General features: G+C 43.6%; 1 protein-coding gene and 1 pseudogene across 2 annotated transcripts in view; both read right to left on the bottom strand.

Moving 5' to 3' along the window:
* The window catches only part of FNIP2 (folliculin interacting protein 2), a 152,344-nt gene that overhangs the window by 83,056 nt on the left and 44,558 nt on the right, over positions 1 to 24,730 (bottom strand). The window lies entirely within an intron of this gene.
* LOC142443052 (sorbitol dehydrogenase pseudogene) lies at positions 385 to 1,300 on the bottom strand (annotated as a pseudogene).

The raw sequence follows: 24,730 nt of genomic DNA, 5'->3' as shown, positions 1-24,730 counted from the left end.
TCAGACCAACTCAAAGGCACCTGACAATAACGACATTCCTTAACCCACACAGATGTACCCTATGATGAACATGCTTCCTAATGAGAACATCTCTCTAAATGACAGAACATTCTTTTTAAATAAATCATTTTATTAGGGGATCTTACACAGCTCTTATAACGATCCATACATCCATTGTATCAAGCACATTTATACATATGTTACCATCATCCTTTTCAAACATTTTCTTTTTTATCATTCAAAAGAAAAGTCTGTATCAAAACCACCCACCCCCACCCAGCTATTCAGTACCCCCATCCCTTAAGGCTGATAGTGTGAGGATGAGGGCAGAGCCCAATTAACACTGGGGATTCTGGTCACTGGAGTCACACTTCAGCATGACTTTCAACCCCAATGGGTGACTAAGAGCTGAACATTCACGGACTTGGACGTAAGCATGGCAATTGCCATCGGCCACATGTTGCAGTCTCAAAAGACGCCCTTGATGTCTACTTCGTGAATGGCTGTGTACAGCAGGGGCAGTGGTCATCTTTGGGTCCAAACCCTTGAGCACCACGGTACCTCCCAAACGTGTTACATAGATACCAGCCTGGATGGCAGCTTCTGTACTCTACACTCAATGCTGACTTCCGGCTTGTACCCCAGCAGGCCTTCCACTTTCCTGGCAACTTCCTGGGGACTCTCTTTCGAGACCTGGCAGATAAAATCTGCCTCGACTTCCTGGGCTTTGGTCAACTAAGAGGCAGACAGATCAGTCACCACCACTTGAGCTGCTCCCATTGCCTTGGCCGCAAGCAAAGTGACCAGTCCGAATGGCCCAACTACACACACATACAAAGACCTTGTGGCCCAGGGGTGACTCCAGCTCATCAGCAGGCATGGATCCCCCAGAAAGTGGCTCAGTCAGGGTTCGTTCCTCAAAGGTGACACTGTCAGGACACCTGGTGACAAAACAGTCACCTAGTTTCAGGTGCTTTACTAATGATCCCACTTTGAAGACTGTTCCTGAAACTTTGTGCCTCAGCACCATTGGCTTTCTCACAACGAAATCCCTGATTCGACAGACCGTGCTGCCAGTAGTGGGCATCTGAGTCTCAGATGTCAACGGAGTGCCTCTTCAGCAGCAGCTCCTTTGGCCCTGGTTTAGGGAGGGGTAGTTTTCCAGACGCAGGTCGCAGGCTCCATGCACCACCAGGGAAATGTTCTCCGCTTTGGTCACTGCCAAGGCATTCGATCCCTCGCAGATTGAAGCTGGAGTCCGCAAAGTGTACATACAGTAGATCTCAAAACCAGACCTCATCCTAGAGCGCCAAGCCTTGAGGGCAACACACTGGCACGGAGCAGTGAACTAACAGAGAGGACGGGGCTGGGCCCAAGCCAAGCTAGGTTGACCCTCTCATCAGAAGCCAATAGAGGTCAGCATTAAAGATATAGCCCAGGGAGAGAGGCAGGTCTGTCCAGACCATAGGGGAGCAAGCTAGGAGTGAGAAAGAAAGAGTGGACCTCCTCATGACCCACCAAGCACTGGGGACAATATCCCTGCTCCGATTAAACAACGCACAGAGGGGACTGTAAGGCCTGCTCCACCATGAGACACAATGTCCCCTCCCTCACTGACCCATAGCGCTACAGGGGACAGCACAGGAGACAATGTGCGGAAAGTGTGTCCTGTCTGTCCCATGCACAGCAGGGTGAAATGCAATGGGAGTGAACCAGAGCAGCAAGGGGAGCAAAGTAACCAAGTCCCCAAGGAATCCTGGAAACAGACTTCTGATTTGGGAGACAGGGCGTGGCACCTCATCGGACTTGATCGGAAAACATACAAAAGGGTCAGCAGTCAGACCTGGAACAATCTATTGGAGAATTTTTTCTTGCTTTGTTTTGTTTGTTTTTATTTTTGTTTTGCTCTATGTCTATCTATATAAGATAGGCAGGATGAACAATCCTGAGAGAAAACAATGGGACCAGCAGTTCAAGGGGAACATGGGAAAGGAGGAGGCGGGCAGGGGGAGTGAGGAGCCAACAAACTCAGAGATAAGGGAACAAGAGATCTAAAATTGATGGCGAGGAGGGCATATAATGCCTGGTGGGGTTTAATCAAGTGCAATGCATCTGAGAGGAATTACTGAGAACCAAATGGAGGGTGAGCATGGTAGTGGGATAGGAGAAAGGTGAAAGGAAATAGAGGAAAGAAAGAGGAGGCAAAAGCTATTTATAGAGGTATAGCCATAAACATTAATATAGGTAAAGATATTAATTTATAATCACACAGATACAGGCTCATGTACACATATTTATATGTTAAGTATTAAGATAGCAGACGGACTTTGGACCTCTACTCAAGGCCTCACTTAACACAAGAACACTTTGTTCTGAAAACCTGGCACTCTTTGATACTCACCTTCCTGACAGGATTGCTAAAGACAAAATGGGTGCATAAGCAAAAATGGTGAAGAGGGCAGATGGTGCCCAGCTGCCAAAAGATATAGCATTTGGGGTCTTAAAGGCTTGAAGTTAAACAAGCAGCCATCCAGCAGGGAAGCAAATAAGCCCACAGGGAAGAAGCACACCAGCCTGTGTGATCTTGAGGTGTCTACAGGATCAGGTATCAGATATCAAAGCTGTTAAGACTCCTGGATTTCTGATATTCATCACGGTACTGTTGAGAGGTAAAACTTGTTATCTACTCAATTTCATAGTTTTCCCTGAAGGCAATTTTCACTTCATTACCAGGACATGAATAAATGAATTTCAAAGTAAATGTTCAAGACATTATCTTATAAAGTAACTAAAGTAACTTTATAAGACACTGTCTTATAAAGAAACCAATTTATAGTTACCTACATTGTATATAGATGGGTAATGTTTCTCTTCACAGAGGTTACCAAAGGCCAAAAGCTTAATTTTTGGTCCAAGGTCTTTTGGTTGCAAAAGGAAAGAGCCAAAAATAAATAAATGTTACTTTTCTTTGGCTTTAAAATATTCTCTCAAAAAGATGGATACAAACACATAGATGCATTGACCTAATAATGCCACTTCTAGGAATTAATCCTATAGAAACACCCACAAGTGTGCAAAATAAGTAGACCCATAAAAGTGTTAGCTACACATCTGGGGACTTAAAGTTAAACAAGCGACCATCTATATAAGTCAGCCAGGGCACAGTATAGTACTGATGAAACATATAATAACATTCATCTAGTTCTTTGATGCTTCCCCCGACCGCCAATATCGTAACCCCAGTTCTACCTTATAAACCTGGCTAGACCGGATGTATACTGGTACAGGTAAGAGCTCTTGACAGATGGAATCCAGGACAGATACCCCCCTACCACCAGGGAGAGCAATGGAGTAGCAATACCAGAAGGGTAGGGGGGACGGTGGGAGAAGGGGGGACAGATAGCAATGATCGACGTACACCCAGGGTGACGAACAGCAGCAGCAACATGGGTGAAGGGAGACAGTGGAAAGTGTAAGATATGAAAACAATAATAATTTATAATTTATCAGGGGCTCATGAGGGTGGGAGAGGGAGAAAAGAGGAGCTGATACCACGGGTTCAAGTAGAAAGAAAATGTTTTGAAAATGATGATGGTAACATATATACAAATGTGCTTGATGCAACTGATGTATGGATTGTTACAAGAGCTGTAAGAGCCCCCAACAGAACAATTTTTTTAAGTGTTCGCTATAGCATTGGACTAGCAGAGGACTAAAAACAAAAAAAAATGTCTATCAGTATGGGACAATGACATATACTATGATACACTCATACAATAGAATCATGTGCAGATACAGCAAAGAGCAAGGAAGTGCCTCATGTAATCGTGATAATCCCCAAGACACATCATTTTAACTGGACGAAAGCATAAACTACTGCATATAGAATGTTAGGTCTATAAAAAAGGGACGGCAGAGGGGGGAGAAGCCCTCTAGGTTTTCTTCTGTATGCACAGAGTATCTCTAGAAGGCTCCATGGTGAACTGGCGACACTGTCTCTGCAGCAGGAAAGTGGGTGGGTGATGGAGGAGAGAAGCAAGCAGAAGACAGGACAGACACGAGCTCTCACTGCAGGCTATTTGCTACAGCACACAGCAATGAAAACAGCCCCAAGTAGTAAGAGGGTGAACTATGAGCCAGACAGCCGGGCTAGGTTAAGTTTGGGCAATACGGCTCATCTTTTTGTTCCCCAGTTTCGCTGAGATGTCCTACGGCGCTTCCACATAGTGAAACACGGAGTAAATATGCTCTAAATTTTCACTATGATTTTGAGCCTTTTGAATATTAAGCCATTGACTAGCTCTTGACAGAAATTTCCTGCTTAAAAAACAAACAAACAAAAAGCCCCAGCCAATGGATCTATTTATTGTTGCCTCAAGACAAGCAACCTTAATGACCGATTTCCTTACAGAGGCTTCTTGGTAGCTGAAGCATGAGGCAGTGAGTGAACTACAGGGAAACCACCTTAGCAAATTCACAGCATTCAAATTTCATTTCCACTTATATAGTTTGGCCTCAGACAATGCGATTTTTGTTAGGCTCTTTTCTCAGTACTCAGATGCCACCTTTCCCTGTCCTCTTCCCTCGCCTGCCTCCCTGAAGAACAAGCGAAATGCTCCCAGAGAGCATTCCCTGTCACATTTACTAAGCCCGTTTGTGGTGTTCCATCCTTACTGTTATTCGGGTACTGCATGTACCGCATCAGATGGATTTTCACACGGGTAAGCAACTGCCTTCTTTGTACTGCATGATGCCCACAGAACCCTAGAGATGCCAGTTCTGGACAATCTGTTGTTTCATCGTAGGCAGGGGATGACTGGTGATCAGAGCTGCACATGACACAAATAATTGCCTAACAGTTTAGAGCTTGCCAAACACGTCTACAGAAATCACCTGAGCTGACCTTTATAAAGAGGCTGGATTGTATCATCTGTTTTACGCAGATGTTAAAACTCATTGCTATTGAGTCAATTCCAACTCATAGTGACTCTGTAGGACAGGACAGAACGCTTCAGAGGTTTCAAAGACTATAATCTGTACAAAAGTTAGCTGCCTCATCTTTTCACTCACCAAACAGGTGGTGGGTGTGAACTGCAATGAAGCTTTACCATTGTACCAAGAGACTAAGCCAGAACACCTTAACAAGGTTAAGCCCTTTGCTGTTTAGTCATAGAAAAATTACCAGGCAGAGAAGAACCCCATAAGGTTTAACAAACGCCCTGCCAATTCACACCAACTGCCCCTCCCTCATTACTCAGTGCTTCTCAGCTGGGTTTGGGAATTCATTGAAGTGGCTATTCAGAACTCACAGACAATACTCAAAATCATGGGGTTTATTAAAGGAAGGTTACACATATTCAGCACACAATTATTGTGTCAGGAAAACCTCTTCTCAGTTGTGCCCACAGATGGGCCTCTTCCTGGTCCTTGGCCTCTCAGCCACATGGCACCTCGGCCTCTGCCCTGCTCAGACAATGTTACAAAGCTCTTCTAGAGTTACCCATAAATGACGAAAGGGTCCACCACTCCATCTTAAGTCTCAGCCCGCAGGAGCTCAGCAACAGCTTCACGGGTCAGCAAAACGGAGCTCCCTCAATTAACTAGCTAGAAGTACCTTACTTCACAAGCCAAAGGGCATTCGGCTTTACTTGCTCTGTGGGCTGGGACATCTACTGCTCTGTCTCAGGCTCTGGTTCCTGATTCTGCTGCTGCTGGTGCTCTGCCACATCTTGGGATCACTAGACTCCTGAATCAAGCAGGTCAATGCACACAGTGCACTCCGGGCTCTTCTTGTTTACTGGTGATGATCGCCTTCGTTCCTATTTCTGAGATGGCTCTTTTTATAGCCAGCAAGATGGCAGTCACAATTAACCCTGTTAACAATCACTCACAACCGAATTTTACCAGTATCTTCTCCCAAATTCTCTTACCCAGATTGATTAGGAAAAGTTGTTCAGTGGAAGTTAGAGACTTTGGAAGTTATATGCCGATGAGCATATAACTCTTAACCCTTTTTAAAATACCCAAATATAATCTCTCCACCCCTGGATGGCCTTGGGCCTGGAGAACTATGTCTCTATAATCCTCAAAAATGAATGGGTGGGACCATACAATAGGGTGGGTGAAACACTACCAGAGGCCACTGCTTTGGCTATAAGAGAACCATCTCAGACGCGGGAACAGAGAGAATTCCTAGGACTGCCAAAGAGCCACCAGAGCCCATGAAGATCCCTGTCTGAGTGGTGGAGGCGGCAAAGGCCATAACACGCTAAGCAAGACCAGAGGCACCAGAGCCTAGCAAGTGCACCACTCAGCACTTCCTTGCTGAGGCGGTGCAGCAACAATGCAGAGTGGTAGGCTGGCTTCTTGGCCCACAGCGACAAAGGCTAAAGGACTGCGTACTGTGCCTGTGAGGCAGGGGACTCCCGGTGACACTTAGCCTGGGGCTGGTATGAAGTTGCATTCTTCTTCTTTGGGTAGACAAAAGAGGACAGATTTTGACCAGTAGGTCCTGGCCCCCTATCAGTCATCTTGCTTAACCAGTCTGGCTCTTGTCCTAAGTCACTCCAGAAACAGTTTTTCTCTTCTGAGCTATGGAAGTTTATCATTCCATACATTCCTTTCAGCCTTTACAGGTACCAATAACTAGAGCAACCATCTGAAACTCAAAATTGTTAGGGCTCACATTCTTGTCTTCTCTTACAATGGTCCATGCTTCCAATAGTCGGGCACCATTGCAGCGAATACCACAGCTGCCAAAAACTGTCAAAAAAGATGATGGTGGTGGTGGAGATAACCTCTGAGCTTCTCTAGCTTCACAAGGGATAGGGAAAATCAGCATCATCAGCATCAACTGCTCAAGGTCAAGTCCTTTGAGGCAAGAGTGAGCCAAACCTCCGCCTTGCAAGCCCAGTGCTCCCCTAGCACTCCACAAGCCAATCTCCTGCCCCAAAGCACTCAGCTTTACTTGCTCTAGGACTTCCTGTGAAGCTGAGGACACATTATTTGATTTTATTTCTAACCATAAAAATTCTCTTTGTCTATATAAACCATAGATACATGAATGGATTTTGGGCTCTCACTTAATTCTAGCCCCAATCTAAGAACAATTAGTTCTTATGAGAAGGCCCTAATTGATGGCCACCCTCATGAAAGGATCACTAAAGAAATGGGTGCTAGAGCAAAGTGCAATGAAGAAACCAGATGGTGCCTGTCTATTGCAATTGGCTTTCCATAGTTGCTTCTAATTATCTTTGCCTTTGGGGGGGACAGTTCATAGAATGCACACCAGACATGCTCCTGCCTTAAGGCTTCCTGTACCTTTTGTTCCCTCTGTTGAGCGCACTTCCTCCAAAATTAAACTTCTTGATCCTTTCACATGGGAAAAATAATCACCACTGAGATGGGTTGACTCCCTTGGTTACCCAAACCAAAAAACACCAACCTCACTCACTGCTATCGAATTGATGAGGACTCATAGAACTGCCCTGTGAGTTTCTGAGACTCTTAACTCTTTACAGGTGTAGAAAGCCCCATCTTTCCCCTGCCAAGTGACTGGTAGTTTCAAACCATAGACCCCGTGGTTAGAAACCCAATGCCTAACAACTATGCCGCCAGAGTTGCTCTGCTAAGGCAGAGTCTTCACATTGCACAGAACGCTAGTGCTGGGAGAAGATGCAGACACCACCTACTCAGAGTCACATACTCGATTTATCATTTGTATTACACAAAACGCTTTTCCATTTTTCAAACTTAACAGAGGCTCACAGGTTCTACCTCAAAGAATTCCATTTAGTGAACCTGAAGTGAGGCTCTAGGATCTATACACATCACTCCACATATCTGGGGACCACTGACTATCCCTTTACATCTGAGAAAAGAGATGAGGTGATGTTCCCAAAGATACAGTAAAATTGGGACAGTCGAACCCCAGATCAAAGATTCTTCTATATCGGAAATTAATCTAGCCTCTTACATGTAAAGAGTTGAAATTTTTAATGGAAAAATAACTTAGCTTTAATAACGTAAAACGTACACCCATTATAAAAGACCTGTAGCAATTTTGCACCATTTGTCTGTCAGGCGCAGGACCAGGGAGCATTTTGTTCTGTTGTCCAGAGTCACTAGGAATTGAAGCCAACTCAAAGGCACCACCCAACAATAACTAACAACAAAGTAAACCCTTGGACATATAACAGGTGATGGATACAGGTATACCAGATACCCAAGCATCCCACCGAAACTTAACACTCCATAAAAGAAAGGAGGTGTTCCAGGAATTTTGAAGTTTCTAGACGAGCGGTTCTCAACCTATGAGTCACGACCCTTTTAGGGGGTCGAATGACCCTTTCACAGGGGTCGCCCGATTCATAACCCCAGCAAAATTGCAAGGAAATTAATTTTATGGTTGGGGGTCACCACAACATGAGGAACTGTATGAAAGGGTCACGGCATTAGGAAGGTTGAGGACCACTGAATCTAGAACATAGGTCATAGGCTGGCCCGGGATTCCCTTTGGTGCATTTTGATGGTGTGTCCAAATGATATCTTGAGTCACTGGCTATGGGTCACAAGTTATTTCTCTTACCAATTTGGACCAAGGCTTGAGCACTTATTCAGCTTTTGTTACAACCACAAAAGGGCAAGGCTAAGTCAGAGCCTGACTCACATAACAGGAGTCATAAGGATTGTGGCCTAGTTCAGGATTCGGCTGAGCAGAAACTCGAGGAAAAGAGGCTTCACAGCTATACAACGACTAACTGCAGATGCTCACAGCCGAAAACCAAATTCATTGACCAGTGTCACTGAGTCATTCCAACTTATAGTGATTCTCTAGACAGAGTAGAATGGCCCTTGTGGGTCTCTGGGATTATAAATCTTTACTGGAGCAGAGAGCCTCGTTTTTCTCCCCCTGAGCCGCTGATGGTTTACAACAGCTGGAGTTATGGGTAGCAGCTCAATGCATAACTCACTACACCATCAGGGCTTGTTGGAGAAACCTTGCCCTGTCTGGAACACCGTCCATCATGAGACAATGAGTTATCATGACTAATAGGAAGTACTTCACACTGTTATGTCATCAATACAGATCAAACAGGGGAGATAAAGGTGTATGTTAGTTCTCTGAAGCAAGTTCATTTATACTTCAAATACCTTGTACTAAGATGATTTTAGTTCATCTTTAATAAAGAGAAGTGCCCTTAGATCAGTGTCCTTTAATTGGGAATCAGACATGCCACTACAGGCATATGAGGTTACCAATGCATTCTTTCATTCACTCACTCAATCTCTCTTGAATTACATCGCAAAACCCCACAGATTAGCCCACAGAAACACACTCTTGTAGCTAGTCAGAGTTCTTTCCAACTCACAGCAGTCCTGGAGGACAGCAAGAACTGTTCCTGGGGGCTTCCAAGATTCCGAAGAGGACATATGACAAGGGATATCATGTCTGTGATCAGCTGGATCTTGGCTGAGCAGAAAATATCAGAAAGGTGTATACTTGTGTTTTATTGACTATGCAAAAGCATTTAACTGTGTGGATCATAACAAACGACAGGTAGCCTTTAGAAGAGTGAGCATTCTGGAACACTCTGCTGTGCTTATGTGGAATCTATACATGGATCAAGAGGCAGTTAAATCTTCTCACCATATTTACTCAATCTGTATGCTAAGCAAATAATCAGAGAAGCTGGACTATGTGAACGTTATGAAGAATGCAGCATCAGGATTGAAGGAAGGGTTATTAACAACTCGAGACATTCAGAGGGCACAAGCTTGCTTGCTGAAGCACTTGGTGATGAAGATCAAGGACTGCGGCCTTCAGTTTGGATCACAACTCAAGAAAACCAAAATCCTCAAGTGCGGAACATCGTGATAAATGGAGAAGACACTGAAGTTGTCAAGAATTCGTCTTGCAAAAGAGGACCCGATGCAAAGGGCTTCAGTGGAGAGCAAATGCTTTGAAAATGATGAGGGCAAAGAATGTACCTATGTACTTCACACAATTGATGTATGTATGGATTGTGATAAGAGTCGTATGAGTCCCTAATAAACTGTTTAAAAAAAAAAAAGAATTCGTCTTGCGTGGATCCACAGTTAAGGCTCATGGAAACAGCAGGAAAGAGATCGTGATGCACTGCATTGGTTCAATCTGCAGCACAGAGATTATTTTAAGTGTTGAAAACAAGGTGTAATGCCCGCCTGACTCGAGACAAGATATCTCAATCGCTTCACATGCATGTGGAAGTTGGACAATGAGTAAGTATGACTAGAAAGGAATCAATGCATTTGAGGGAAAAATACTGAAAGTGGCATAGACTGCCAAAAGAACAGAGAAATCTGTCTTGGAAGAAGTACAGCCAGAATACTCCTTGGGAGCAACGATGGCAAGATTCGTTCAAATACCTTGCACCTTGCACATGTTACCAGGCAAGAAGGACATTAAGCTTAGTAAGGTGGAGGGGCGCCGAAAAAGACAAGATGTACTGACCAGTGGCTGAAGCAATGGCCTCAAACTTAAGAAATGGTAAGGATGGCTCAGGGCAGTGTTTCATTCCGTTGTGCAATGAGTTGCTAAGAGTCAGAACAAACTCAATGGTACACGTCAAAAACAACAGCAGCTAGTGAAGGAAATTCCTCAAGGCATATAAAATCAGTAACAAAGGAAGAAATGCAGGGAGGGGAGATGTGTGACAGTCATACTCAGCACATCTGAAAGACTCACACCAGCAACTTCCAGCCTCCAGGTAAAGCGTTTCACAAAGCACAAGATTATCAGGTGACCAGCATTTCTTTTATCCCTCTACTCACATCATTTAACCTGTGCAAGAGAATGACTTTAACACCATGTTTCTACCTGCAAACACAAAGAAATACTCTCTTCTCATGCCTAAAACAGTCTTCTTAGATCCCTGCTTCAGTCTGTTGCCTTTAGCTTCTCTCTCTCTCTCCAGATCTGTGACTATTTTTTTTAAAATTTCCTCATCAGTAATCAGATTATGGGTAGCTTATCTCTGTAAACAGATCTTGGGGGAGGAGGGGAGTGATACATACTGATTTCTGTATGTACATATTTTCTGTAAAGCGACTACCACAAACAAATCTAAGGATTTTTCTTTTTGATTAACTTAATAAAATTAGTCTAAAATATAGATAAATCAGATGCTATACTCAGCAACTCTTCTGCTCTTTTCCATCCTTATGATTCTAAAGCCAAGAGACTTCCTTCTGAATGCAAATTTCAAGATATGAAACTGCAATGCACAATTAACTTTGAAGTGCTGTTTCAGTTCCTCTTTGGTGTGCATTGACTATAGCTTACGTACAAGGTTTTGTCAGAGTTTCTCTGGCCATCAGAGCAGCTTGGTAAACACTCCCACATTCCGCATATAAAAAGCCTCATGTGAACTACAGCTCCCTAATTTGCTGAAAACATTTAAAGGAAAAAAAAACCACCTAGATTTGAACTGGGTTTTGACAAGTTTTTCCTTGTCTACCTAACTCAGGCTAGTTCATCACACCCGGTAGGGTGTTGTAGACCCTGACCCCCAATGGCTGCCCGTACAGTGATGGGGGGGAGGGGAGGCCACTCAGAGTCTACTTCTACCTTGAAATGCTTCACGCTTCATAACATAATGGAAAAGTTAAAGTGCTATTTTTGGAACTCAGCTAGGTCTTTTAGTTGCAGCCACTGTTGGATAGCTAACATAACTCTGCATATTTATTAACCCTTTCTCCTGACCTGCTTAATAACTCGGAAGTTATTCATAGTGGTGTCATCTAAAACTACTGATTTAAGTTACCCAGGAGTAAAGAGGAAGCTGGAAGTCATACCTAACTGACTGTCACGTGAACTGGACAAACAGTTAACTCGTGAACATTTGAAGAGCCAGTTCCTCACAGCACAAGCTCCTGTCAATAATTCACTTCTAACGTAAGACTGGCCTGACTCCTAAAGAAAGTTCATGAAAAACAAGCAAGACACTGCAAATAACATATTTCAAGTCTGGGAAAAGGGAAATAGAAAGTGGACAGTCGACCAAGGAGACTAGTCTGACCTGGGGATGAATTCTAGTTAATTGAAAATATATGTCATTCTGTGTAATATTCTAAAAAAAAAAAACTCAGCATTAAAGATGTAAACCTACAGGAAGCGAATATAAGTAAAAAAAAGAATAGCAAATGTGGAATTTTTTGTTAAGCTTAAAATGTTTAAGTCAAAATAATTAAAATCTTAGCAGCAGTAGCAAGTTCATTAAAACTAGAAACAGCAGTTCATATAAAAAGTTTTGAGAATGACGATGGCAACAAATGTAAAATGTGCTTGACACAATGGATGGATGTATGAATTGTGATGAGTTGTACAAGCCCCAAATAAAATGATTTAAAAAAGGGAAAAAAATTTCCAAAAACCCACTCCACTCCCATCTCAACTCTCAGCAACCCTACAAGACTGAGAAGAACTGCTCCTTCGAGCTTTTCCAAGACTTTAAATCTCTATAGGAGTAGAGGTCTTCATCTTTCTCCTGTGGAGCAACAGGTGACTTTGAATCACTGACCTTTTTGGTTAGCAGCTCAAAAAGTTTAGAAGTTTTTATACCAGCCCCCATCCCTAAAAGAACTCAGGTGGGGGTGGGGGAGATGTCTAGGATGCTATAGAGCAGGGGCCCTCAAACTATGGCCCGCTGAGGACATTTATCCGGCCCGCCGGGTGTTTTTGCCGCCGCTGCCTGCCTGTCCTGCTTAGCAGCCGACATGTCCAGTGTGCATAGGAATTTGTTCATAGTTTTCTTTTTCTAACTATAGTCCGGCCCTCCAACGGTCTGAGGGACAGTGAACCGGCCCCCTGTTTAAAAAGTTTGAGGACCCCTGCTACAGAGCAGTAACAATAGTCTACTAGAAGGGCCTAAAACTCTATGTTGCAAATGATCTAAGTCAACTACAAGTTGAACAGTTGACAACGAAGCCCAGAAAAGCCAGGTGAGACTGGTCCATGATTACTAAGCTTTGGGGCAACAGAGCTGGGGACCCAAATCCAGGATCAGGATCCAGACTAAGAGCATCAGTCCTCCACTCGCTTCAGCACGCACCTGCCCTCTCTTGTTCAGAAACAGATAAAAATAGAAATGAGGAAAGTGAAATTTCTATCTGATCACTCAAATGTCTTTGTACCACATGAACCGTGACCTCGTGCTCTACACACAGATCTCTTCAATTGAGCAGACAGCATGTGATCCAACACCCACAGGAGGTCTTCCACACTCCACCTGCCCTTCCTCTCTCATCTGCTGGGCTCACACACTAGAGTATCTTGATTCCGTTTCTATTAAAGAATAATCACACTTTTATGTGACCAACACTAGGTCCTGATTACTTTGAATCAAGTCAACAAGCATAGATATGGAGTAAACAGTTTATGGGTCAAGCGAGCAGCACATTAATTTGAAGAAAACGTGTAAAAAAGAAGAACCCCAAACCATGTGATTGATTTTACAAACCTTTACATTTATCTGTGAAAGCCTAACCTTTGCATTTCCTTCCTACTTATGTTTTTTTAGTTAAATGCAATTCTCAAAGGATTTTTCCTTTTTATTGATGTGCTAGTGTTTCACTTAAAAGTACTGCTACTGATGAAATTAATGAATTCTCCCAGACTGAATGGAAATAGCAACTTGAAGGATTGCAGTAAGAATAACAGGTAAAATGTTATCCTTTTCAGATAAACTCCATGAATAAAATATGGCAATCATCCCATCATTCCCAGAGGACGGTTTCCCAGAAGACTGGGCTCTCCCGCACCACCCTGACTTCTAACAGTCGTACACCAGGTATTCAGACTAGGGGGTACAGAGTCCCAGTCCCGCATACTCTCGAGCATTACTTACAAGCTTGGACACAAGACAGAGCATAACCATCCTTATAAGCAAGCCCCAGCCGAGGTCATAAAAAGAAAGCAAATGGGAGGTAGAATCACAACCAACACACACACACAAATATGCCCGCACACTCTCTATAAAGGTAAAGAGTTGTCTCTGGACAATTCCCATTTCTTCTACTTAGAAGCACCCTCAAAAAACAACCACTACCAAATCAAGATCTGCTTGTTATTCAGTGAATGAAATCAAAATGACTCTTAGACTTCGAAGTACATTAAAGTTTCAAACCTGTTGTGGAGTCCCATGGTAAAGTTGATGTCCCTTCCTACCGCGGTACATTTTCGAAGCTTGCTGCACAAAAACGTCCTGTAAGCTCTCTCAGCACTTGACGCGGCATTGCTCACATTTCTGGCTGCATGTGGCCAGGCCGCTGGCCAGTTTGTGGTCTTCCCGGTGCCACCACACATCCCCTGAGCAGTTTCACGTTCTTCTGGTTTATCCAGCCCATCAACAAGTTGGACACGTTTTGAAGATTCTTGGTCACCAGCAGTTACAAATGATTGTTCATTTACATCACTTCCAATACATTAGGCAGATAAGCTACTGGCAGCAGCCTACTAATTTCTGCTTTCAAAAATTTAAAAAAAAAAAAAAAAGGAACATTCACTTGTTCCGTAATTAAACGTCCAGCAACTTAGGAAGTTAGATGAATCCATTCACATTATAAAACTTGCTCTCAGGAGGCCTATAATAAATATAGACCAGTACAAATCCCACTTCCTACTTTTGTTCCTAAGCTTGCATTCTGGTTTGCAAAAGACAAAACATTCAACAGGTTGAGCAGCTTGGAATGACTCACCCAGTTTGTTCTCCCTAGAGCTGGAGATTGTGCAGCAGTCCATTAATTGGTCACAAGACCTATTCATATGCCTTTAGGCAAATGCAGTGACTTCCCTTCAGCTGCAAGGTTGTTCTGACATTGGCCACAACACCCTTTTAATGGCTGTCATGTGAACAAGTGTCAGCTGACTGACTGGTCTTACTATGCAACCTTGCAAAATTCTACCCAGAGCAGCTGAAAGATGATTACCCAACAGCCTATCGCCAAAGAAGGGCTTGATATGATGCAGTATAGAAGGTTAAATGGGGCAGGAGAGTGGGGACGCTTCTTGCTTTAGTTATAACAATAAATGAGTAATCATATTTAAATGAAGCAAACCATGATGTGAATGTTCCTACAACAAGCTTTCACACACACTCGTCCTACCCTCACCCCCTTCAATCACTACATAAGCTTTAACACCCTATATTAACACTCCAGGCAATGTGACTCACCTCGTGTCTTACACAGAAAGCACTTCGGAGACTTTTAAAACGTGAAAACGCTATTTCCTTTGCTTGTCCCCTTAATAGCCAGTAACCCCACAGCCCAGCATCTGATAGAAGGTATTAAGGTGTAATAGAGTAAATCAAAACCACCACTGCTGTACTGTATGACCGCAAGCCTCCGTGTAGTCACATGAGAGTTCTAAATTTCATCATTAAATGGAAAACAAGTCACCATTACATTATCACAACCATTCTTCGGAGAAATTGGAGCAGCTGACAGAGTAAGAGAATAGTACATTTAGACATCTGGAGCCTGAAAGTCTGTTCTCTCTCTTAATCCAATCTCCTTGTTTTCTCAATCATCTCTTTCCTGCAACAGGAGCTTACGCCACTACTCATTATCATGCTGTGTATCCGGTTCTTATACATTGTACTTTATCAACAATCCTATTTGCATCTCTATTCAACTCTATTTCCTTCCCCAATTCATCCATGAAACACAGAAAGCAAATTGGATTTTCCAAAGCTTACACCTTGAGGACAATGCTGTAGTCACTGACTGGACTCCCACACTCCACCTGTAGTCCAGAGTGTCTGACTGGAACCGTTACAGCCACCACGGATGCTTTTCCAGTGCGGATGCTGAAAGGGATGGCCAGAGGTATGGAAGTACTAAGAATCTATGTAATATATAAAAGGAACCCTGTGCAGTAGTGGATAAGTGCAGGGCTGCTAAACACACGGTCGGCAGTTCAAAACCACCAGCAGCTCTGCTGCAGAAATATGGGGCTTTCGAATCCTGTAAACAGCTACTATCTCAGAAACTCCCAGGTACCATTCAACCCTGCTCGCTATGAGTCAGCACCAACTTGATGTCAGTAAGTTTGATTTTTTTGGAGTTTGGTGACATGTGAAAGTAAGGGAGGTTTACTGTTTCAACTTTTTTACAGCTATTCTTTGTACTGTTTCCAAGGTGAAGTTTACAAGTCAAGAAATGGCAGGCATACCAAGTAGATCAGAGAATGCAATTATCTGATTGTCAAGATAACCATCCACTCTCTTCCACCCAAGAACCTCAGTACCGTTCTGCGGTGGCCAGATTCTCCTCTCTAGACCCTTCCAACTTACGGCTCCATGACCCCTCAGCCAATGTATTCAAGACTCGGCACTTGGGGATGGGGGTGGCAATTCCCACGCTGATTTAGAAATGGCAATATGAAAATCCAGAAACTTCTAAGTAAGTATTTCATGGACATAAGGTTTAGAATTTCGCAATACCCAAAAAATTTAGTCCCAGTTCCCAGGAGACGTAAACTCTTCAAACAAACAAACCTTGGAATGTAGGTGTCTTGAAAAAAGACTCCCAACTATACCTAACTGACAGGTCAAACCAGTAAGGTGATGAGGTGACTCTGGGACATGGGCTGGCCAGGCCCACCATGTGATGCCACGGTCACCTCGTGATACTGACTGACCTCCGGAGAGAGAAGCTACGGTTTGCATGACGTCATTGGGACTCCTAATACAAGCGCTGGGCCCAGAAGCTCTATGGGCTTCCCAGTTGGTGGCAGTGCAGCATGTGCCTGCCATCTGACTGTGGGACATGGAAGCTGCACATGAGAGCTCTCTCTCCCAGACCCTGCCTTATGAGTTCTTTTCACTTGTACCCTTTTATTGCAATAATAAACTTGGAATCTTAAGTAACCGAGCCCTCTGTGTTCGCTGAGTAATTCCAGCAAATTGCCAGAACCAAAGGAGAAGTGAGCGCCATAGGAGGTCAGAAGTGAAAGGGCTGGGAACCCCTGGTCTCCTGAAAGGCTGGCCTCCCCCCACACTTATAGCCACGAGGTCAGAAGTAAGGGAACCTGGGGACCTCTGACTGGAGCTGGCATCCTGGAGGGGGTCATGTGAAAATCTGTTATCTGTAGCCAGCAGGTCAGAAGCAAGGCGCTTGCAACTTGGCACTGGAAGTCATGGGCCTATGTGACCGTCTGCAGCACTGTGTCCTGGCTCTGGGTGTCTACAGAGTCACAGAAAGATGTGCTGCGTGGACACGTAGAGTGAAACGACAGAGAAAAGTGAAAAGTGGGTGTTTGGATCTGACGCTGGGATTTAAGACTTCTCTATGCAAATCAATGCCTTCCTGAATTCGTTCTAGCTTATAGTGAAAAAAAGCAGCAATTTTATATGTCATAAAAAATTAACTGCCATAATTCACAACTGAGAGAAGTAGGTTGTAAGTGTGCGTATGTGGGGGGGGAGGAATCCTAAAGTCTAGTGTTTTGAAAATGAACAAAACACAATTGCTAGCAAGTCATTGGAAGCTCATGGATGCAGGTTAGGCCTTCAGAACAATAGTTCCGTTTGTGCCCATGGAAGCAGCCACTGTGTCAGTTCATCTCGTTGAGGGCCTTCCTCTTGCTGCTGACCCTCTGCGTGACAAAATATGATATTCTTTTCCAAGAGAGCCCTCCTTCCAAATCATGTCCAAAGTGTGTGAGGCCAAGTCTCGCCATTGTCTTTCTAAGGGGCATTCTGGCTGCACCTCCTTCCTAGACCAACTTCTTTGTTCCTCTGGCAGTCAATGATACTTTCATTATTTTTTACAACATCATAATTCAGAAAGATTTTTTAAAATGTCAAGATGTCATCAGCCAGTGTAAGACATGAAAAAAATAATAATTTATAAATTATGAAGGGTTCATGAGGGAGGAAGGGGAGGGGATGGGAGGGAGGAGGGGAAATGAGAAACTGCTACCAAGGGCTCAAGTAAAAAAAAATGTTTTGAAAATATGATGGCAGCAAATGTGCAAATGTGCTTGACACAATGGATGGATGTATGGATTGTGATAAGAGCTGTACGAGCTCCCAATAAAATGATTTTTTTTAAGTCATACAGTGAATTCTGACTCATGTAGACCCTATAAGACAAAGTAGAATTTCCTCTCTGCGTTTCCGCGTCTGTATATCTATGTGGGAGTAGAAGGTGTCATCTTGCGCCCATAAGTTGGCTGGTGGTTTTGCATTGTCGATCTTTCCAGGTGCAGCCCAACATGTAGCCAGCTATGCCACCAGGACTCCCTAAAAGAGAGAGCACCTGGAATCCGGTTCCCAAGTTAAAGATTATTCTATAGCACCCTCAAAAAACCTCATATTCTCATGGAAGGAATCTTCCCATAAAGAATCTTTTTTTCCTGGCGATTTAATATGAAAAGAGAGAATAAGTGTGAGGTGAGTCGAGGTGAGGTGAAGCCAGGTGTATGATCTACAGCACCATGCTACCCATCTCTTGTGTGAGCAGTTCCCTCTGCTCTTCACTGCCTTCTCCAAACCCAAGAACAAGCTAGTCTGAAAGCATGGTCCCAAAAGGGGGACGCAAAAATGCTACGGGATGCTAGTAATTTGTTTCTGTTTCTGGGTACTGGTACTGTGATCATGCAGCAAACAAAAGACATACAGGTTTTTTTTTCTTCGTATAATTGAATACAAAGTTTTAAAAAAAATTAAAGGCCCTCCCCCAAGGTTGGAGCAAGCAGACTTAGGTACCGAGGCAGTGAAGTGGTATGCTTTAAGGGAAAGAGCTGTGGAGACAGAGTCAAGACTAGAACCAAGTTTGCCGGTACTTGACGGTTGTCAGAAGTGTGTGCAAATAGCTCCTAAATTCATAAGCCTCTCCTTACAATACCAGTACAGTGTGTCATTGGAAAATAGCTGCACTAATGCCATCTGATGAGCTTAATGCTCAGGAAATGTGGCAAGTTATGTGCAACCTTAGTCATACAAGGTGGAACATAACTAGATTTACTGAGTGCTTCTTCTATGTGCTAGACATTGGCCTGTTTGTTGTGTTTCATTTAACTCCATGAAGTCGGTTGAACGACTATGTCCATTTCACAAATGAGGAGAGTGAAGCACAGAAAAGGCACAGGTACTTGCCCCAGGTTTGCAGCGCATCAGGGCCAGGGCCCAGCATTCCTGATCACGAGACCCCATGTCAATCAGCCGCACACTATTCTGCCCAGAGGTGCACATCTGCATTGGACTACCCATGGCCAAGGGGTGGGTGGATGGGATCACTAAAGAATAAACCTGTCAGCTGCTTCCCCCTACCTCTTGACCCTGACACCACTTCCATGGCTTAGATGCTCACTAATCCAGCCCCCAGCTTCTGTAAGGACAAGGCTCCTCATGTGCACTGCAGGTGACCAAGTCTCTAGGACGCCTCGCCCTGAACTCTGCCCTCTGGTAAACAATCCCTGTCCGGGAGCTGAGCGCACCAGCACTCCCGCAGGATGCCTGTTCTGCCCTCACTCTTGACCTGCCCTGTCCAGCACTGGAGGCAACTGGGGGCGGAAGGGCAGACTCCTGAGCACTCCTAGGCACTGAGCTTTTCCTGATCCCAACAAAGTTTTTAAATATTTAATAAAACCAACAGGCATTATTGTTTTGACTTAAAATGAATAATCCCTGAGAGAGAATCATCTTTCAGATTTAGATAACCTTTACACGAAAATGCACGAGTATCCCTAATTACTAATTACAATCTAGACTATTTTCCATATCTCATATCTCCATACTCTGAGGAGCAGAGCATTACCCATTCGGCACCTGGCAGAGATAAGGCATTCAGTAACTGAACGAATGAGGAACATGCCTTCATGAAATCTGTGAAACATTGGAAAATGCTCATGTTATACTGCTAAATAGAAGCAACGGGATACAAAAGTAGATAACAAGTATGCTTTTTTAAAAACACAAAGGTAGGAAAAAGAACTAGAAAAATACATAAGCCTCTCCTTACAATACCAGTACAGTGTGTCATTGGAAAATAGCTGCACTAATGTCTTTGAATAGTGAGGTACAGGGAGCTTTTCTTTATTCTTTTCTATTTTCCAATAATAGGTACGAATTATTTACAAACAATGGGTAGAACTACTAGATGTTTCTAAATTCCTGCTGTCAAACCAGTAATGATCATTTGATTGCTTTACTCTCTAACAATCCTGCAGGCTTTATTGCACAGGCATTGTCAGAGTCAAAACAATCTCAGACAGTGGTGGAAAAGAACAGTGGCCCCTACGCCACTAGAGTTCTACACACATTATTTTTCCTTCAACAGAATTGCTATCATTGATATTTATTTATATAAGCCTGCAAAAGTATATCGCTGCAGCAACAGACGCTTCTAAAATAGCTAAACCCAAAGCTCTAGTCTAGTTAGAGGTTTAGTTTATTGCCTAGCAGTATTAAAACAACAAAAAGAAAAACAATGAGGAATTTTGAAACTACACACATTACTTTTTTTTTCAAGTGCACTTCAAAGGTTATCTGATCAAGTACCAGTATGCTGACAACATAGTGAAAAGGGAAGGAAAAATAAGAATCCAGGAGATTCTGAACCAAGTAGTATAAAAAACAGTAGCCCCAAGGAAAGGGGTAATATAACTACGCTACTCTATTCTATAGGGTCACTATGAATCAAAATTGAATCGAGAGTAGTGGGTTTGGTTTAGATAAATGACTATTTCATATGTAAAGTTTAATATGAACAAAAGGCTGCCAAGGCAAGCCAATGAAGTATAACTTGTACCACTCTATAGTACACTCCCCACCCACAAGAAGGAACATTATCTTTGTGCCTCTGTAAAATGATTCCCTCCTTCTAGAACTTGTAAGATACCTGATGTTTTAGACTAAAACCCTCAAAAAAAATTTTAATCCAATACCAGACCTCAATCAACAACCCAATATCCCTTATAAATGGTTTTTATGGCTCATTTCCACATTTCACTGAAATTAATCACAGACACAAAATGTCCAAATGTGAGAAACACAGTGACAAATTATTACAAAATCTAGTTTTTAAAGTTTAACTCTGACCTTAGCAAAGGTATCAGTAGACCAGACCTGTTTGTTAAGCTGGAAGAGAAACCAGATTTTGGGCTGCAGCCACCATCTCTGAATCATCTACAGGTCTCCAGTTCTCTGCAGAGCATGTGATTGGACACACAGTTACAAATGAAGTAGTGGAGCGGGGCCAGGGTTCAGTCTTCCAACACCCCATCAAAAATGTGCAATTACCAAAAACATGTTAGAAATAACACCCAACGAAAAACATTTTGCTAGACCCCTTCCATGTGGATGTACAAAGAACCTAGCAAACCTTTCTGTCAGAGCTTGGAAACAGATGCCGCCTGGATTACTCAGTGTGTGACTGATGTAAGAGCAGTACAAGCAGAGTCAAGCCCTATGACTCTTGTCAGGAAGGGAAGCAGCAGCTCACACCCCCAAAGTCAAAACTGAAACTTTGCCCAATTCGGCTCAGCCTGAAGATCCTTCCTCTGTGATAAGCCTTCTAAAATGGGGCTGTGCCTTCTCAGAAACTATACACGCCTTCGTTCCAACTAGACCAAGCTCCTCCCCACTTCACAAGTAGTCTTCTAACTCCCAAGTACACAGATGCTCCTTCCTTTCCTTAAAAAAAAACAAACAAACAAAAAAACAGATGCCAGGCTATACCAGTACGACTCCAGCAAACCATGTAAACATTTAATGAGCCTCACTGGGGGCCAGTGAACAGTATGTTGGTCATTTTCTATCTCTTTTGGTCTTGTCTATGCTCCTCATTTCTTGCTTTTAAGAAACAGAGGAAGCAGGGTAGTATCTAAGTCTTCTTATTGTGTGTTTTCATGAAAAGTCTTCTCATTCCCCCAAGTAAATCTGTGTTTTCGAAAACATTCTAACACTTACAACGTGGGGGTGCCACTACCCATCTCACAGAGAAATTAAAGTACTCTTAACTGAGTTATCACACAAACAGTAACTATTATCGCCATGGCTACTATAGCTCTTGGGGTAATTCTGAATGACTAGGAATGCTTTACTAATCTGCGCTGTCACTGGTGGCCGAGGGTACTGTTAGCGGTTTAAACCCACCAACAGCTCCTCCGGAGAAAGTCCAGGCTTTCTGTTCCTGGACAGATTGATGCCTCAGAAACCCTACACAGGGTCTGAGTGGATTGGAAGCAACTTGGTAGCATGGGTGGGTAGGGAGTGGAAGGTGGGTTCTGTACTGACACTAATTTAATTAGAAGACACTCAAAATGTCACTGTGGTCCACTAGTCTGAGAAAGGGCATGTGGAGATCAGGTTACTACTGGAGTCTTAGCTCAGCTTCATCTTACGGTAGGTCCAGTTGATCCTCAATCCACCTATAATGGCTTATAGTTAAGCTATGTACAGTCTCTTAAGAATCCCTGACAAGAGTAAAGGCTATTTGGGGAGGGGGAGAGGGAGGGAGAGCCAAGTGGATTCCCTTAGAACTGCCTCATATCTAGGAAAAGAGTAAACAAAAAGCAATACTCGGTTCCTGGAGGGATCGCAGATACTACTGTCACTGACAAGGACTTGAAGAACTTGACCCTCTCATTACATCCCTACAAAACTCATCTAATTTGGCTTATGCAAACAAAAATAGGATCTTGGGGAGTGATGCACTTAAGTAGGTAGTGACTCCAACTGCAGCTGCTATTCCAGATGTGGTTCCATTATTAGAGCAAATTAATGCAATTCCTGATATGTAGAATATAGCTATTATTGGATCCTTTTCCTCAATTCTGTTGTCAATGGGACACTGGAAGCTGTGTGCCTCCAGCTGGCAAACACACCTCTTCTGTCCCACACCTTGGCTTATTATCAGCTCTCCAGCACTGTGGCATAATGTAGTCTCAGGGGCCTTGATCACCCATCTGGCCCACGAGATGTGTGGTGGAGCAAATGGCTCTTCTATCCAGTCTTTGTAATGCCCACTAAATAGGGAAAGCATTGCAAGTAAGGTGTGGACGAATTTAACTTTCCCATTCTCTGTAATATGAGAGAAAGATCTCAGAAGCAGGAACAGAAAACCCTTCGGCCATTATGAAAGAAGAACCACTGCAGAGCAGGCGTGAGATTCTGGTGGTGGCTGAAAAAGCATGGCACTGAGACCGGGAGACTTACCGGAAACTTTGAGGCAGAGTAGGGGGCAGGCTTGTGGCACACAGAGTAAAGTAGAGGTCAAGGAACCACATGGGTGGGAGGCCAAGGACCAGTGAGAGACGCGCCACCTAATACGACTGAGAAGTGGTGCTATGGACAAAAGAACTGTATCCTAACATTAATAAATACCACAGTCATGAGGACTGTTTGTGAGTTCTGTGTGGCTACTGAAATGAATTATCAAACCAAACAGAGAAGTAGAATGCCATGAGAAAGATGGTGGGTGTCAGTATAAAGAAGAATAAAGGATTGAGCTATGTCTGACCTCAGTCTCATAAGAATCATCCTAGGGAAGATGTGGAGTTGGAGTGGAGGAGTCCTTTGTATAGCCAGAAGAAATCAGGCATGACCCTTGTCATATTGAGATAATTCTTCTGGAATAAAGGGTTAAGTTATTACACCTGGCCCCTCCTGTACCAAAAAAAGGAGGGCCAACAGCGGGTGGTTCTCCTTGGATGAAGGAAGTAACATAGCCCTCTTATGGGAGTGCTGTACTCCATTTCCTCAAGACATCAGTGTTGTCTTACCTTGATAACATCGTGCCGACTGGACTGCAGTAAGAAAGAAGCATCAGTAACTCTGGCTCACTCGTCAGACACCTGCATGCTAATTAAATCAAACACATGATGGGGCCTAGTAAGGAACACGTGTCAATGACTCAAAACTCACTGGGAAGATACTTGCATGCAAGCCAAACCTGCTGCCTCTGAGTCCATTGCAAATCATAGCTAGCAGCCTGCAGGACACATTGGGACTGCTCCACGGGGTTTCCAAGGCTGTAAGTCTTTCCAGAAGCAGACTGTCTCTCTCACCTTTCTCCCAAAGAGCAGCGGGCGAGTTCAAATGGTCGATCGCTCAGGTAGTAGCCCAATGCTTAATACACTGCACCACCAGAGCTCCGGTTTTCATGGTGGTGGTGGAAGTGGTGACAGTGGCAATTGCTGTTAAGTCGATTACAACCCATAGCGACTCTACTTACAAAAGAAGGAGACCCTGCATGCTAGAGGGTGGGAAATCAGGTGTCTTCTGTGTTAGTGAAATTTCTAGGGGTCTAGTGGTATACAGCATATTGAGATATTCCTACTAAAGCGAAGGATATGTTTTTGCATCTGGCCCTTCCTACAACTAAAAAGGTGGCACAACCTCTGATGGGTCTCTTTGGGCATACTGCTCTAGCCTTTCTATCAAGCAACTTAAAGGACGTTAACTATGAGTGGAGCCAAGAACGAGAGAAGGCTCTACAACAGGGTCAGGTTGCTGTGCAAGGTGTCCTGCCACTGGGGCCCTATGATGCAGCTGGTCCAAGGGACTTGATGTAGCAGTGGCACATAAAGGTGGTGTGGAGTCTTTGACAGACCCCCTATTGGGGAATCATAGTGAAGACGCAGGATTTTAAAGCCAAGCTCTGTCATCCTCTGCAGATAACTGCTCTCCTTTAGAGAAACTGCTTGTCTTATTACTGGGTCTTAACCATGGGCCACCAAGTC

Source organism: Tenrec ecaudatus, chromosome 3, assembly GCF_050624435.1.
Source record: "Tenrec ecaudatus isolate mTenEca1 chromosome 3, mTenEca1.hap1, whole genome shotgun sequence".
NCBI classification, from domain to species: Eukaryota; Metazoa; Chordata; class Mammalia; order Afrosoricida; family Tenrecidae; genus Tenrec; species Tenrec ecaudatus.
This window is presented reverse-complemented; position numbering and strand designations above follow the sequence as displayed.